General features: G+C 34.7%; 1 long non-coding RNA gene across 1 annotated transcript in view; it reads right to left on the bottom strand.

Moving 5' to 3' along the window:
* Positions 1–2,365, bottom strand: part of LOC119473236 — a 28,908-nt gene extending 26,543 nt beyond the window's left edge. The window contains exon 1 of the long non-coding RNA XR_005202436.1: positions 2,177–2,365. This is a non-coding gene — a long non-coding RNA (uncharacterized LOC119473236). The remainder of the gene's footprint in view (positions 1–2,176) is intronic.
* Positions 2,366–18,569: the final 16,204 nt, after the last annotated feature.

Below are 18,569 nucleotides of genomic sequence, written 5' to 3' on the forward strand. Positions count from 1 at the left end.
TTCTTCTTCTTCTTCTTCTTCTTCTTCTTCTTCTTCTTCTTCTTTCTTCTTCTTCTTCTTCTTTCTTCTTCTTCTTCTTCTTCTTCTTCTTTCTTCTTCTTCTTCTTTTCATGGGAGCCTCCAAATGCTGTTGGTTCTAGTCGGCCATCTTGGCCCTGTCCCCATAACCTAAAATTTCAAACAAAGAAAATCCCAAGACCAGATGGCTTTACAGGTGAACTCTACCAAATATTTAAACAACATTTAAAACAAATCCTTAAACTCTTCCATAAAAATAGAACAAACAACACTTTTTATGGGCTGAATGTTTGTGTTCTTCCCCAAATTCATATATTGAAATCATAACCCCCAGTGTAATGGTGTTAATAGATGGGACCTTTGGAAAGTAATTAGTTCATGGGGTTAGAGCTTCACCAATGGGATTAATACCCTTATAAAAGGGACTCCCATGAGCTCTCTTGTTCTTTCTGCAATGTGAGGATACAACAAGAAGTCAGCAGTTTGCATCCCAAAAGGGGGCCTTCACCAGAATCTGAGCATGGTAGCATTTCTATCTTGGATTTCTAGCCTCCTGAACTGTGAGAAATAAATTTATGTTTTTTATAAGTCAACCAGTCTATGGTCTTTGTTATAATTGCCTGAGCTAAGACAATTCCAAGCCTATCTTATGAGGCCAGCATTGGCCTGGTTCCAAAGTCCGAAAAAGATACTGTTTTAGTCTGTTTAGCGTTGCATCCATGAATACCTGAGGCTGAGTAATTTATAAAGAAAAGAAGTTTGCTTGGCCCAGAGTTCTGTAGGCTGTACAAGAGGCATGGTGCCAGCATCAGCTACTGGTGAGAGCCTCAGGCTGCTTCCACACAAGGCAGAGGATGAAGGAGAGCCGGCATGTACAGAGATCACATGGCAAGAGACGAAGCAAGAAAGAGGGGAAAGTGCCATGCTCTTTTCAACTACCATCTATGGTGGAAACTAATTGAGCAAGAGCTCACTCGCTACTGCAAGAATGGAACCAAGCCATTCCTAAGGATCTGCCCCTATGACCAAACACCTCCCACTAGATCCTACTTCAACACCAGGTTTGGTGGGGCCAAATGCCAAACTATAGCAGATGCTACAACAAAAAATACCATACAGGACAAGATCTTTGATGAACACGGATGCAAAAATCCTCAATAAAATATTAGCAAATCAAATTAAATAGCATATTAGAAGGACCCGAGTTGGATTTCACTCTGGGATACAAGACCAGTTCATTTGCTGATCTATCAATTCAAAAAAAAAAAAAAAAAAAAACCTATTAGAACTAATTAATGAACTCAGTAAAGTAACAGCCTACAAAATCAACATATGAAAATAACTTTCTTTGCTGTGTCAAAAAAAAATATTGTCATTTAACATGTTTTTATTTCAGGTTGACTCTGATTCTTTTTGTTTTGCTGATTTATTTCTTCTTTTTCTTAAATGATTTGTACCTATAAACAAAATTGTAAGATTGTAACTAATAATTAGTAGATTGAAAAAGATAAAGTATATTTTTGACCATTGCATATATTTTTAAATATACTATTATTTCACTTACCTTTTAAAAACCTACGCTATTAGTTATGTCTAACACATACATTTTCTCTTTTTATTGCCTTTTAAAATTCCCATGTCTTTCTTTTATATTTTAGCCTTTTCAAAATAGAAATTATGCCTGGACTTTCTCAGATTCTGTAGAAATATCTGACTCAGACCTTGTGTTCAATAATTGTTTCGTAACTGTTGAATAAATTGAAATCAAATGGTTCAGTATACACATAAAACTATATTGTTATTATCATTCCTAATTATTTCTTTCAGAACATACTTAATCATATCTTTAAAGTTGTTCATGTATTAATTCATTCTATAAATATTTTAATAGTATTTGAATAAGGAATTAATTCTTCTCAATGAATTAATTGACAACAGGACTGACAACAGCTGTCAAGTCCTCTCGGTCTGCATTAGTCTTCCTAAACATGGCTGAGGGCTTTCATTCCTAAATTTTAAGCATATGTCAGATAAATTGGCTGGGACCTGAGATTGTGCTATTACTTGTCTCTATGGTCTTATATGACAAAGTTCAGAACAAGGTAGAAAGTCGTTTTTTATTTTAAAAATACACATTTTGATTTTCAGAGTAGCCTACTTCATTAGGCATAGATATGGGAAGCATCTGTTGTAGAATCTGGAGCCTTGGGTCTCACTTATTTTGCTTCATATGTGAATTCTTGTTTCCTCATCTGCAAAAGTGAATATCCATGCATAGGCAGCACAAGATTGCTATGTTAATTTGTGAAAATAGAAAAACACTACAGAACTATGAAATGCCACTGATCTAGAGGTCCAGCTGTTTGTTTTTGTAAACAAAATTTTATTGGATTACAAGCACACTCATTGATTTATATCCTTTCCATGATAGCCTTCAGGCATGGAACTAGGTAGTTGTAAAGACCTCTGGCCTGCAAAGCCTAAAATACCAACATCTGGTCCTTTAGGAAATAATGTGCTGCCTTTTCCTAATAATATTAATATGAAAAATTACTACTACTATTAATAGCCACAAAAGTCAATTTCTGCAACTGTAATGAAAACATTTGAAATATCCACTAAGTGGTGATAGACTGTTTATTTCTTTAGAAAATGTGTAAAGTTGATTTTGCTAACGATTGATAAAGTCAAACAGCAAGTTTTTCTTTCAATATAATCGGTTTTAAATTTAACTTTGACATCATCGTGTTTGCTTGTTAGGCTTTCAATTTCATGCTCATGTACTTGATGTTTATACTTCAGTGTTTGATACTGATTACAAAGATTAGAAAGCATGCTGACATTAGTGCATAATCAAAAAGTTATTTTAATGTATTTATAATATTCAAATTGTGACACACTGAACAGCGTCCTTTACATATACTTGGCTTAAGCAAAAGACAATTTGTTAGTATTTCCAAGTTTTAAAAGCTCAGAGATGAAAATTAACTGGATTATTTGTTGTAAGGTCATTAGAGAAATCTATTTATCTTACTGAATCTTTGGATTCGATACAATTTGAAACTGGCAATGACCAAGCAAGAAACCATAACAGAAATGATCTATTGGACACCAGTAGTGCTGTACAGTCAACCCTGTCAAAGGAAGAGCCCGAGGAAGTTTTATTGTGTGTAAAATTAGTCATAAAACTGGCAAGTTCCGGAAGTGAAATAGACTTATGGGAGGTCCCAGTGACAGGGAGGAATGCAGGACCGATCACAGCTTGATTTACGTAGTTCTTCACACTGTGTTTGCTACTTGAGAAAATTTATTTTTAAAGGCCTTTCATTTGCTGATATATCAACTGTGATACATCACATTTTTCATTTGTTTCTAAAGAAATCCAAAATAATATTTCCTTTTGGTGAACATATGACAAAAATGATTAACACTAACTACAGCTCATTTGTCTAAATATTTAGAGCTATTATTATAAAACTTAAAAAAAAATAAAACATAATATATAAAACTGATACCCAAATGACATATGACTTGTTACAGGCAGGTTTCTTCCTTTTAGAAGGTTATGTATAAATCATCTTGATGATTTGAGACATCTCAAATTTGTCTCACCTAGAATCTGCATTCAGTGAATGGATCTATTGTATATTGAGTCTGTCTTCATGAACTTGACATATTGGTAGCCATCAGAAAAAAAAATCTCTTCATACAGGAAAACTATCAATATATTTTATTTAGAAATTCAATTATTTTTTAAGATGTCTTATGACAATACTTTTTGGGACTCTAACCTCTAAATTGGTGTCCTTATAGGTATAGCCTTAGTGAAGATTCATTGTCTGTGAGGTTTATATTTATGAAAATGTTGAACACTCATTTTTTTCTTACTGTACATTAGAAGCAAATCAACTAATGAGATAAATTTAAAGACGAAATTTTTAGCATTTCTCATAACATTCTTGCAACATGTCAAAATATTCTTTAATAGATTATGGAGCTTTCTTTCACTTTGGTAATGTTTCAGACTTTTAAGGACATATTACAAATGTACTGTTCTCTAACATATAATACTTAATTATTAACTACAGTCAAATGAGCAATATTAACATTAATGGGTGTCTTAGTTCATCCCTGCTGTTACGACAAAATATTACAGAGTGTGTAATTTATAAATAATATACATTTGTTTCTCACAGTTCTGGAAGCTGAGAAGTCCCAGATCAATGCACCAGCAGATTCAGTGTCTGCCAGGGGCCCAGCCTCTGCTTCTGAGATAGCACCTTGTCCTCACAGGGAGGAAGGGATGAATGCTGTGCCCTCACTTGGTGGAAGCGTAAAAGTGATAGAGTTCCATGAGGGTGGAATTCTCCGGGCCTACTCAACTCCCAACAGCCTCCACTTCTTAGTACTATCACCTTGGGGATTAAGTGTCAACATATGTCAAATAATAGCAAGGGCTCAAAAGTTAAAGTTCAGTACAGCAGTAGTTTTCTCTATTTTTTCATATGCGACAAAGAGGCCTATGAATGATACATTGGAATAAAAGACATACTAATTAAAATTTATTGTTCTGTCCATATTTTTGCTCAAGTAGCATTAAAACAATGCAAGAGAAAAGAAAAAATATAATGAAAAGAAAACGGAAAAACTAAAACCAGAAAAAGTAATACATATTAATTAATTAAGATATTAATGCATATTAAAACTGTAATAACCAATGAATGCCAGAACTTTTATAATCAGCAAAAACTATGGCACTAAAAACACATAGAGCTGTATATTTCTCTTTCAAATCTTCTTCATTACCCTGTTTTCCCCTAAGGCAAAGAATCATTAAATACAATGTTTGAGTAACTTGAATTTGTGAAAAAGATATATTTCTCTATGTGTGTATGCATATATATCTATGTGTGTGTTTGTGTGTATGTGTGTGTGTATGGCTAGGCAAAGAGCAGTGGTTCAGAAAGACCCCAGTAAACTCAGTTTAACACTTTTCTGTTTGGCTATTTGGCCAGTGCTCTTTGTAGCTGAAACAAATAGAGTTTATCACAGTTTACTGTTGTGATGTTATAACAAAATATTAATGGGTGAAACAGAATAGCTAGCTTTTAAGATGTCCTTACTTTTCTAATATGCCTGTGTCCTTTTAACAATGAGAATTTCTAACTTGTATAAGGTGAAATTACCTAGTTTATGAAAAACAAGGTGTCATAGAAAAGTATGTGTATGAGAAATCTGTGCACTTAACAACATTCAATCAGCAGGTCTTGACTGCACGCCTACAACGTGCACTCTTCAGCACTGGGTGCTGCAGTAGAGAAGGCAGAGAGAACTGCTGATTTCAGAACATTTGGCTGTAGGTGAATGTTACCATGTATCCCCATGCCCCGCATATTCCAATCACAAATACAGACTCTGTTTCTCACAGGCTACAGATCACCATTGGTTTCTGGCAGCTTATTAGAGTTCTTCTGCATTGTTAAACCTAATCGTTATTCTTTGGTTGATTACAGGTAAGACCAAAACAATGGATATGTTGCATCTGAAAACAAAAACAAACAAACCTGAAAGCTAAACATGGTAAAAACAATTTTTATTGAAGCTTTTCCAATGACTTTGTCTCATGGGAAAAACACAACAAATCTTTGGACTAGTTGTATTACCTCTGGAGTTGTGGCTCTCGGAGACAGTATTTGTTACCAGTCCACTGTCCACACACATTTCCCATGGCCATCACACTTTCCTACTTCCCAAGAGCAAATATGGATCAGAGAGGACCAATGGAAGAGCTTCTAAGATTTGACAGGCCGACACATAAAATGGCCAATATATGCTTGTTCAGCTATTTCTGTATGAGAAAATTGGCAAATATTTGACTAATTGGACAAAGGAGCACAAGAAATTTGGATCATCTCAAGTTCTAGGTATCATAATCTGAATGTTCTAGAATGATTGCCTACATTTGTTTAACTGAACAACATGGTTTCAACATATCCTTTCTTCTCGGTGCTAACATAAATCTTACCTTGAAAGTATTTGCAATTCTGTATTTAAATGCTGAAAAAAGCTCTTTGTGTAACATAAGGAATAAGTCTAAGACAATACAGTATTCTTAATTTTTCTATTAGTTTTTAATTTTATGTAAAAATATTTGCCAATCTTCTGCACTAAAACTTTGTATATATGAAAAATGTACCATGACATAGTATTGGTAATGAAAACACTTAAGCCATCACATCTCAACAGATATTTTCAGTGAAAATCTACTGCTGGATCAAGCACAGCAGCATTCCCAAATAAAGTCCTGTGTGTCAGTAAGTTTCATACATAAAGCTCCCCAAATGCTTTTTATTCCCCTTTTTGAGGGAAAAAAGAAGCACACATGGTACCAAAAAAAAAAAAAAGGGGGAATAAAAGCACACATGGTACAGACATGTCATAACTATATATTTTAGCTATAACTGATAGTGCTATGAGTCAATTATTACAGCTACATATTATTTGATATGTCTCCTGTCACTTTGCCATATATTTAATTGTTGCTTTAAATACAGCAACTCAGATGCTTTTCTCTATTTTGCAAAAAAGCGCCTAAAGCTAGATCATAGAAATGTAATTCAGAGAGAATTGTAGTGCTTCAAGCCAGGGTAAATAGGCATTGTTTAGTAAGTTAGCCCCAGCATTACACACAAAAATCATCAATAACTGATTATCTTAGGAATATACTGTATATATGAGACTCCAAAACCAGTACTGCAAATCTGTTAAATTGTAATCTTCTACTTTCCATACTGTATAGTGGCTTCAGGAAAATGCAGTCCACAGTCTTCTCTTTTATTTTCCTTTTAGATATTAGTAAGTGTGACAAGTACATTTATGTTTCATTTCATCTCCATGATGTGATCTTCAAAACCACAGATCCACCCAAGGGGAAATGACTATACTACTAATTCTAGCTGTTTTCATAGACATAATTCTGGAAATAGGAGCCACTGATGGGCAACTCAGAGTCTGTATTTAAGCCACAGGCATACTTTCTTTAACCATCACAGTATTTTAGAAACTGAGAAATTTCACAAAACGGTCCTAATTCTTGACTTCTATGAAAATTAGAAAAATGTATCAACACGATCCACATTTCCATATGGTGATAAGCAGCTGGATGCAATGCATATCTGCCACAACCTTTGCCATTTCTTTTGCATTAAATCCAGCACACTTTACTGATCCAAATTACCAGTAAATGTCTGAATCTGAGACTCCTGCAGTAGAGAATATTTTCTGGCTTGACCCATTTTTCCATGACTCTGTCCATACCACTATCAGAACTTGGTAAGTCAATGTTTCACCACACATTTAATTGGTTTTTGCCACTTTCTTACTAATTAATTTCATATTGACTACCTAGAATCATGCAGCATGTGATATTGAAGAGAAGTCTGAAATTTGTAAGATTAAAATCTCCTTTTACCAATGAGAAACACCGAAACAGGGCTAGATGTTGAGTCAGGATGTGCACACTGGCCATTTGTTCCTGGCCTGAAATTCTCACACCAGCACTGTCTGCATGCCTCTGGTTCAGTCACTGGACAACATGACCTATGTAAACTGTTCCTTGAACAAAATTGTGATCCAGAATTTCTTTGGAATCTCCTATTGTGGAAACCAACACCCTTCTGAGCCCATTCAATGCCAAGAATTTTAAATAAAATATAATAATAAATTATAGTTGTCAAAATTTCATAGTAGTCTATTTCAGTGAAGATGGAAATTTCATTTTTATGCTTTTTGCTTTGTTTTGAGAGGGAGTCTGGCTTTGTCGCCCACAGCTGGAGTGGAGTGGCAATCCCAGGTTCAAGTGATTTTCCTGCTTCAGCTATGGGAGTATTTGGGACTACAGTCACAAGCCACCAGACTCGGCTAGTTTTTTGTATTTTTAGTAGAGACGGGGTTTCACTATCTTGCTCAGGCTAATCTCAAACTCCTGACCTCAAGTGATCTGCCCACCACAGTCTCCCAAAATGCTGGGATTACAAGGTTGAGCCACAGTGCCAGGCCTCGGTTTGCTTGTTTGTTTAAGTGTGTATAGTGCAAACAAATGTCATTTATCTGAAGGTAGGAAGCCTCTCTATAAATTTTCTGTACACACACACATACACACACACACACTGAGAGAGACAGAGAGAGAGAGAGAGAGAGAGAGAGAAACATATATATATACGAGATGTGAAAAAAATGCCTAATTTTCTTACCCCATCCTCCCTAATCTACCTGTTCTCGCTTTCTATATTTTTTAAAAATGTTTGAAATGATATCATGGAGCAGTGCTGAAAGATAACTGTTTAAATTTGGCAAAACCAAAGGACTGTAATGAGCTTGATTCTACTACCATTTGCTCACAGTGTTGTTTATTATATGTCATGACTGTTAAATGCATGAAAACTTTGATTTTTGATCTGTGCTTTGTAATTTATAAGTTTTCTTAGTTGAGTATAAATGAGTGTTATTTCCTTTTTAATGACTTTTCTGATACATTATCTACAACTCAACATGTTGCTGCCAGATGGAAGTCATTTTAATAATGTATAGTTGCAATTCTTAAAGAAAAAATCAAATACCTAAAAGAGCTCTTGGAAATGTAAATGTAGAAATCCAAACCATGCACAATTATATATAATGTAATGCCTCTCCCAAAATAAACACACACACACACACACACACACACACACACACACACACACTTCACTCACATCCAAGTCCCATTTCTCAAAGTTAACCCCTGTTAACAATTGGCATATTTCTCTATATTCTCTTTACAGATTTTAAAGATTTTTTCACTCTATGATACATCTTAGCAATCTTTGAATATGTAAATATAGTTCATTTTGTCATGGCAAAGTAGCATTTAATTGTATGATAAACCTTAATTTATAAAACTGCCTCTGGTAGATGAGTTATTTTTCTTTTTTTTGGTGGGGGGAGCTATTACAAAACATTAAGTGAATATGTTTGAATATATTATCTTTCACATCTGTATGAGATAAAATTAGGATAATATTTTAGAATTATAATGGCTAGGTCAAACCTTTGCCACATAAGCAGAACAGTTTCTAAATGACCCTAAAAATACCATATTACATTATACCCTTATGATCTCAACATCAATAATGGAGGATATTAAGCTCTCCTTACTTTTGTGGACATTGAGTATTATCACTTAAATAAAATCTTTGGGCTTTAATCAATCAGTTTATGAAATTTGTATTTTCTACTTGAGAGAAAGATTTTATTTTTCTTTCTTACAATAAAATAGAACTGAAGCCACCAAATTTGAGCTTCGTTACTAAATATTACATCTTAAAAATGACAGATAAGTATTAATCAGTTAAAAAAAACCCACAACTATCTAATTCAACCACTCTGACAAAATCACTGAATATTCTAATTCATTTCTTAACTAATTTCTCACCATCTTAGATATGATGGTACTTTTTTTGAAGCACATGCCATTTCTGTTAGTATTCGCAAGGTCATTTAAAATATACATAAAGCTTTAAGCAGCATCTTTGTTTCCTCTGACTCAATCAAATAAATATTTTCATTTCTTTTTTTAATTACTCTCGAATCAAACGCAATAAAAGACTGAAAAAATATGACAATAAAATTATAAAAATAATATATAGAGATATCAGTATATAATTATGTTGCTATTTATATAAGTAATGTGAGAACATAATTGTTTATGTATCTGAAGTTTTTAATTAAAGAATGAAAGGATAAATAATAACTTTTAAAAATGTTTCACTAAAGCAAGAGACAAAGAATAGGATTGATATAACGGGGTGAAAAACTAGAACATATCTAGTTTTGTATATTGTACTTTGGAACTACATGGACATTTTTTACATAATTATTAACAATTTTTTTCCAAAAAAGCAATCCCTAAAAAAAATCTAATATGAAATAAAACAAAGAAATAAAGTATGTGTTTAGTTGATGGCAGAAAGACTACAACCGATATTAAAAACAATAATTTTATTAGGCATTGTCAAAGGGATGTAACTTATTGATAAGGTAACTGTCAAAAACCTTTCAGCAGCCAAGTTTTACAAGTAGTTTTGGTGTTACTAGATTTTGTATGTATATAATTAATTAAGTAGATGAGGAATTATGTGATATGCTAAAGATATGTTTCAGGTATCATCAAGAACTGGAATTCTAAGTTTGGGAAAAAGAGATAAATGCAAAATAGAAGGGTTTGTTTTTTGGTTTTGGGCTCCCCGCCGCCCGCCCCCCGGAATGGAGTCCCACTGTCGCCCAGGCTGGAGTGCAGTGGCCTGATATCGGCTCAGTGCAACCTCCGCCTCTGGAGTTCATGCAATTCTCCTGCCTCAGCCTCCTGAGTAGCTGGGACTACACGTGCACAGCCACCACACCTGGCTTTATATATATGTATAAACAAAAAGCATCGTGATTTCTTTGAGAAAAATTCTTTGAGAAGGGCGCTGCCCAAAGAGGTAAGAAGCAGGAAATGAAATACATTGTATTCATTCGAAGAGAGAATAAAAGTAAACTTTAAAATGGTAAAGAAATGTGTTGATGAAATTAAGGCCTTTATATCAAAGAACAAAAATCCAAAATGTGCTTTAATGTTTACTCAGCAAAATAATATAATGTCTCTTCCATTAAAAAGAAAATTAGAAGGCCAGGCGTGGTGGCTCACGCCTGTAATCCCAGCACTTTGGGAGACCGAGGCGGGCAGGTCACGAGATCAGTAGACTGAGACCATACTGAGCAACACAGTGAAAACCCGTCTTTACTAAAAATATGAAAAAATTTAGCTGGGCGCTGAGGCAAGAGAATTGCTTGAACCCAGGAGGCGGAGATTGCAGTGAGCCAAGATCGCACCACCGCTACGGCCTGGGAGACACTGCGAGACTCTGTATCCAAAAAAAAAAAAAAAAAAAAAAGAAGAAGAAGAAGAAGAATCTGTAATAAAATTTACTCCTAGAAACAGTTATAGATTGTTTAGGTCACATTGCATTGCTTCCTGCTACTAAATCTAAGCACCACTGAATTTTTCCAATCAGCTTGCCTTTAAGGTGTTTCCATGAACAGTGATTTGCATAGGCACGGGTATCTAACAAAGCCCCAGGAAAGCAGGGCTTTGTCACTGTGAACTGTTGACTAATCTGACAGGTGAAGAGTCTGATTTTATTAGTGCTTCATTAATAACTTGGGAGTAGTAGTGAGTGTGTGAAGGAGGCGGAATCAACTGGCAACTGCTTCTGAGAAAATGCCAGATAGTTCTGTCTCCCAGTGTCTACTTTTATAGAATTTAATTTTGTATTACAAGGCTGCTTTAAGGGGCAAAAATATATAATGCATTTTGCAAAATATATAGGAATTATGTCAGCATTCTTTTTGCTCACTTACGTGTTTGCTATACAACAGCATGTTAAATATGTCAAATATGGTAACTCAAGTTTTCATTGAGAGCATGCACAAACATTATAAGTACCAATTATCAGACCTCATCACTCCCCAAATAATAAAATAACTTGTTGGGTTAATTGAAGAATGTCTAACTCATTGTTGATAAATAGAAAACAAATCACATTGCACAAAGAAGAAAACAGTTTAACACAAATAAGATATGTTAAAATTACATCCCAACAATATATTTCAAAGTGTCCTAAAGCTTTAGATACTGATTCTAATCTTAATTTTCCCCTTTAAAATTAATTTGGAAAGTGACTTTTTTGACTAAGTGTGGATACAGTCTTAAAGCCTGGAACTTGCTCCTTGACTATAGGAAGTTGTCAATCTAATTTAAACTGGAAGATGTGCTTTTATGGCTGGGGCCATGTTGGGATCTTTAAGTTTGAACTTTCGGGAGAAAAACAATACATAAAACAGCCAGCACTTTTGTGAAGTTGTTTTGCAGCACAGTCAGAAGTTAAAATGTTGTTTTCTTAAAATATTTCTAGAATTCACTGGAGATTTTCCCTTCACTCCAATAAACCTTGTTCATTTTATGAGTAATTAAATCACTAAACTTCACAAGGAAGAAATAAAACTTCTCAGATTACCTACCTCACACTACATGAATTTTTAAAAATTTACTTTGCAAGTTGCCTTCTAAAATTAATTATCGTTATAAAAATGTTCAATGACAGCGAAATGTTCACAATTTTAAGATAACCATATTAATACATCTTCTAAGCTGAAAACACTAAAAGATTGTTCTGCAACTTTTGTTTTTCTGGAATAGCTAGATACTGATCATTGAATTTCAATATAAGAAGTATACAGATTTAATGAGGACTTTAAAAACTTTAGCCTTATAAACTTCTGTTTGATATTTTTGGTTTTTTTTAATAGATTTCTATTGCTAATGTGGAATTTTTAAAAAGTCTTCAAGAATCTTTGAGCCATTTCTGTATGATGCATATAATCCCTTCCCTATGAATGTCATTCATAGAAAGCTAAAAAGTGATAAAAAGAAGCTACTGTTGATCTCTATGGGTTAGAGCAGTCTTCTGAGCCAATACACAGATAACATCTGAAGGCCTGTTTGGAGAAGAGCTGAACTCAGGTCACTTTCCAAACCAACAAACTGCTGCTCTCTATGACCCTGAAAGGTTACAGTTTTGGAATTTCCTGGAGAGAATGTGTTTTGTCCAGCATTTCCCTTAAAAGTACCAAGCAACTCAGTAAACAATGGTAGAGTCATCTTAATAAAAGATGTAATGAGGGCGTGAATTTAACAAAATGCATTGAGGATTAGAGGTAAAGGGAAAAAAAGACAGCAAATAAGAATAATAAATAAAAGAAAAATGCTTAGTTTTAGATGAAACAAAAGTCAAGCTAGTTATATGGTTCTGTTTATTGAACTGCTTCTTATTCGTTTGCATTAATTAGCTTTTTCATTAGAATAGAATGGCTTTGGGTAAATATTGACATAAGCGATACTCCTGTCATTATATAACCTTTTTTCCTGAACTCAATGGAACTCACTTGATAATATTTGTGCATATCATGCAACCTATAAAAGCTCAGGTTAAAACATTATTATAATACCATCGCAATATCATAGAAAAAGTCCATGCTAGGTACTTAAAAAATTATTTTTACTAATTTCTATGTGTTGAAACTGATCTTTTAATCTTATACTTTGATCAATAACCAAACTCTGCACATGTATTCTTTTAAAAATAAGTAGTTTGATTACTAATCTCTATTTCAAATATAAGTACCTTGAAGAAACAATGGGTTCAAAATACATATTTAAATTAATTCCATGTACTTGGTGAATATACATTAGCAAATATTCCGAGCTGTTTACTGTTCTGTTCTGTCCATGCTCCAAAATTTTCAAGTTATGGGTCAAACTCATTCAGCTGAACCATTTGCCTAAGTAGAGCTTTGTCCCAATTCATCCTCATATTGATGTTACTTCAGAATGTATACTGTGAAATTTATGATGATACATTCTACCAATTTTGGGGGTGCATCGTGTACAGTTTTGGCAAGCAATACCATTATGTGCAGTTAAGCACTGAGTTGTATGATGAAGTTAATATGCTTGGTGACATAGATGCTTTAAATGGGTAGTGTTCATCATAGTAACAAAGGCCAAGGAATGTCAAAGGACTAAGTAGAATCATCTCCATTATGGCTTTTGAAAGAGGCTAGTTATACTTTTTTAAAAACATTAATTAATTTTTAAAATTTCATTTTAGGTTTTGGGGTACATGTGAAGAACATGCAAGATTGTTGCATAGGTACACACATGGCAGTGTGATTTGCTGCCTTCCTCCCCTTCACCTATATCTGGCATTTCTCCCCATGCTATCTCTCCCCAACTCCCCACCTTTTTCTTAATGCTACATGTACAAAAATGGATTTCTTTATATAATAGCTGATTTGTTGTATTTTGTAAAAGCACTAGAAAAGTAAAATTAAAACCCTAGTCCTAAATAAAAGTGTTTTTGACAATGTATACAAGGTTCAGCATGAAGGTTAAGCTAAAGAGCATAGTCATGTTGTCAAATAAGTTGTGCCTGGCTCAGTTTTGTAGTACCTTTTTTATGGACTGCCACACAAGGCAAAAGTTCTGGAAAAGTTCCTTTGTTCCAGACTTAGTGACAAAGAAATAGGCCAGCACAAAGGAAAATAATTCCAGGGCCTACCTGGGGCAAATCCTGTCAGGCTCTATTATTTGGACCAAAAGCTTTTTGTACATGTATGCTGAAAAAGAATTATAGGTATAAAAATGAATATTTTCTGACAAGCATTTCATTTTTGTTAGGTGGTATATAAAACATATCTGAGAGTAAATATCAATATTTAATATCAATAGGCTCCGATCAAGAACTGAGAGTACTTAGATTAAGTAAAAATGGAAGTACAATAAACAAACAGAAAATACTTGTGACTAAATGACCATGTTGTTTCTATTAATGTTTTTAAGATCTGGGAGATCTTTTAAAATCAGAAACAGCATGGCATTCAGGAACTTGCCAGAAACTTAAAATATATCTCCTATCATATTTCAAAGTAAATTATGAAGATATGTTACTACGTTATCAGTAGAAAAAATATTGGTAGATATTATCCATTATTCTTGATAGATATTGTCCAAATCTTTATAGTAAGTGGAGGTGATTAAAACTCAGATTTCACTAAATTTATAATCGTATGCCAATATAGCCATAAATCTTTTTTTTTTTTTGCTTTATTATTATACTTTAGGTTTTGGGGTACATGTGTAGATCATGCAGGATTATTACATAAGTATACACATGCAATGGTGGTTTGCAGCATTCATCCCCATGTCACATACATTAGGTATTTTTCCTAATGTTATCCCTCCACAATCCCCCCACCCCCTGCTATCCTTCCCCTAGCCCCCTCACACTCCAACAGGCCCCAGTGTATGATGTTCCCCTCCCTGTGTCCATTTGTTCTCATTGTTCAACACCCAATTATGAGTGAAAACATGTAGTGTTTGGTTTTCTGTTCTTGTATCAGTTTGCTGAGAATGGTGGTTTCCAGCTTCTTCCATGTCCCTGCAAAGGACGTGAACTCATCCATTTTTATGGCTACATATTATTCCATGGTGTATATGTGCCACATTTTCTTTATCCAGCCTATCATTGATGGGCATTTGGGTTGGTTCCAAGCCTTTGCTATTGTAAACAGTCCCACAATGAACCAACAATGAACAAACCAATGTTCATATGTCTTTATAATCATATGATTTATAATCCTTTGGATATATACCCAGTAATGGGATTGCTGGGTCAAATGGCATTTCTATTTCTAGATCCTTGAGGAATTGTCACACCATCTTCCACAATGTTTGAGCTAATTTACATTCCCACTAACAATGTAACAGTGTTCCTTTTTCTCCACATCCTCTCCAGCATCTGTTGTCTCCAGATTTTTTAATGATTTCCATTCAACTGGCATGAGGTGGTGTCTCAATGTGGTTTTGATCTCCATTTCTCTAATTACCAGTGATGATGAGCATTTTCTCATATGTTTGTTGGCCTCATATATGTCTGTTCATATTCTTTGCCCAATTTTTGATGAGGTTGTTTCTTTCTTGTAAATTTGTTTTAGTTCTTTGTAGCTTCTGGATATTAGCCCTGTGTCAGATGGGTAGATTGCAAAAATTTTTGCCCATCCTGTTGGTTGCCAGTTCTAATGATTGTTTATTGTGCTGTGCAGAAGCTCGTAAATTTAATTAGATTCCATTTGTCTATTTCGGCTTTTGTTGCCATTGCTTTTGGTGTTTTAGTCATGAAATGCTTGCCTATGCCTATGTCCTGAATGGTATTGCCTAGGCTTTCTTCCAGGATTTTTATGGTGTTAGGTCTTATTTTTAAATCTTTAATATATCTGAAGTTAATTTTAGTGTAACATGTAAGGAAGGGGTCCAGTTTCAGCTTTCTGCACATGGCTAGCCCGTTTTTCCAACACCATTTATTAAATATTGCTTGTTTTTGTCAGGTTTGTCATAGATCAGATGGTTGCAGATGTGTGGTGTCATTTCTGAGGCCTCTGTTCTGTTCCATTGGTCTATATCTCTGTTTTGGTAAGTGTAACATGCTGTTATGATTAATGTAGCCTTATAGTATACTTTGAAGTCAGGTAGTGTGATGCCTCCAGCTTTGTTCTTTTTGCTTAGGATTGTCTTGGCTATGCGGCCACTCTTTTGTTCCATATGAAGTCTCAGGTGTCTTTTTCCAGTTCTGTGAAGAGGGTCAGTGGTAGTTGGATGGGGATATCATTGAATCTATAAATTACTTTGGGCAGTATGGCCATTTTCATGATATTGATTCTTCTTAACCATGAACATGGAATGCTTTTCCATCTGTTTGTGTCCTCTCTTATTTTCTTGAGCAGTGGTTTGTAGTTCTCCTTTAAGAGGTCTTTTACATCCTTTCTTAGTTGTATTCCTACATATTTCATTCTCTTTGTAGCAGTTGTGAACGGCAGTTCTTTCTTGATTTGGCTCTCTTTATGTCAGTAATTGGTGTATAGGAATGCTTGTGATTTTTGCACATTGATTTTGTATCCTGAGACTTTGCTGAAGTTGCTTATCATCTTAAGAAGATTTTGGGCTGAGACAATGGGGTTTTCTAAATATACAATCATGTCATCTGCAATTAGAGACAATTTGACTTCCTCTTTTCCTAATTGAATATCCTTTATTTATTTTTCTTGCCTGAATTGCTCTGGCTAGAACTTCCAATACTATGTTGAATAGGAATGGTGAGAGAGGGCACCCTTGTCTAGTGCCAGTTTTCAAATGGAATGCTTCCAGTTTTTGCCATTCAGTATGATATTGGCTATGGGTTTGTCATAAATAGCTTTTATTATTTTGTGATATATTCCATCGCTACCTAGTTTATTGAGAGTTTTTAGCATACAAGGCTGTTGAATTTTGTCAAAGGCCTTCTCTGCATCTATTGAGATATATCATGTGGTTTTTGTCTTTGGTTCTGTTTATGTGATGGATTACGTTTATAGGTTTGCATTATGTTAAACCAAAGTTGCATCTCTGGGTTGAAGCCTACTTGATCATCATGGATAAGCTTTTTGATATGTTGTTGTATTCAGTTTGCCAGTATTTTATTGAAGATTTTTGTGTCAATGTTCATCACGGATATTGGCCTGAAATTTTCTTTTTCCATTTTTTCTCTGCCAGGTTTTGGTATCAGGATGATATTGGTCTCATAAAATGAGTTAGGGAGGATTCCCTCTTTTTGTATTGTTTGGAAAAGTTTCAGATAAATGGCACCAGCTCCTCTTTCTACATCTGGTAGAATTCGGCTGTGAACCCATCTGGACCTGGACTTTTTTTGGTTAATAGACTATTAATTGCTGCCTCAACTTCAGACCTTGTTACTGGTCTATTCAGGGATTCAACTTCTTCCCAGTTTAGTCTTGGAAGGGTGTAAGTGTCCAAGAATCTATCAATTTCTTCTAGATTTACTGGCTAATGTGCACAGAGGTGTTTGTAGTAATCTCTGTTGGTAGTTTGTATTTCTGTGGAATTGGTGGTGATATCCCCTCTATCATTTTTTGTTGCATCTATTTGATTCTTCTCCATTTTCTGTTTTATTAGTCTGGCTAGTGGTCTATATATTTTGTTGATCTTTTCAAAAACCAGCTCCTGGATTCATTGCTTTTTTTGAAGGATTTTTTTTTGTATCTCTATCTCGTTCAGTTCTGCTCTGATCTTAGTTATTTCTTGTTTTCTGCTAGCTTTTGGATTAGTTTGATCTTGTTCCTCTAGTTCTTTTAATTGTGACAATAGAGTGTCAATTTTAGATCTTTCTTCACTTCTCATATGGGCATTTTGTGCTATAAGTTTCCCTCTAGACACTGCTTTAAATGTGTCCCAGACATTCTGGTACGTTGTATCTTTCTTCTCATTGCTTTCGAAGAACATCTTTATTTCTGCCTTCATTTCATTATTTATCCAGTAGTCATTCAGGAGAATGTTGTTCAGTTTCCATGTAGTTGTGTGGTTGTGCGTGAATTTATTTTTATTTTTATTTTTACTTTATTTTATTGCATTTTAGGTTTGGGGATACATGTGAAGAACATGCAAGATTGTTGCATAGGCACACACATGGCAGTGTGATCTGCTGCCTTCCTCCCCATCACCCACATCTAGCACTTCTCCCCATGCTGTCTCTCCCCAACTCCCCTCCCCCCGCTGTCCCTCCCCTATTTCACCCCAACAGACCCCAGTGTGTAGTGCTCCCTTCCCTGTGTCCATGTGTGCTCATTGTTCAACACCCGCCTATGAGTGAGAACATGCGGTGTTTGATTTTCTGCTCTTGTGTCAGTTTGCTGAGAATGATGGTTTCCAGGTTCATCTATGTATCTACAAAGGACATGAACTCATCATTTTTATGGCTGTATAATATTCCATGGTGTATATGTGCCACATTTTCCCTGTACTATCTATCATCGAAGGGCATTTGGGTTGTTTCCAGGTCTTTGCTATTGTAAACAGTGCTGCAATG

The sequence above is a fragment of the Cebus imitator genome, unplaced genomic scaffold (assembly GCF_001604975.1).
Source record: "Cebus imitator isolate Cc_AM_T3 unplaced genomic scaffold, Cebus_imitator-1.0 Scaffold141, whole genome shotgun sequence".
Lineage (NCBI taxonomy): Eukaryota > Metazoa > Chordata > Mammalia > Primates > Cebidae > Cebus > Cebus imitator.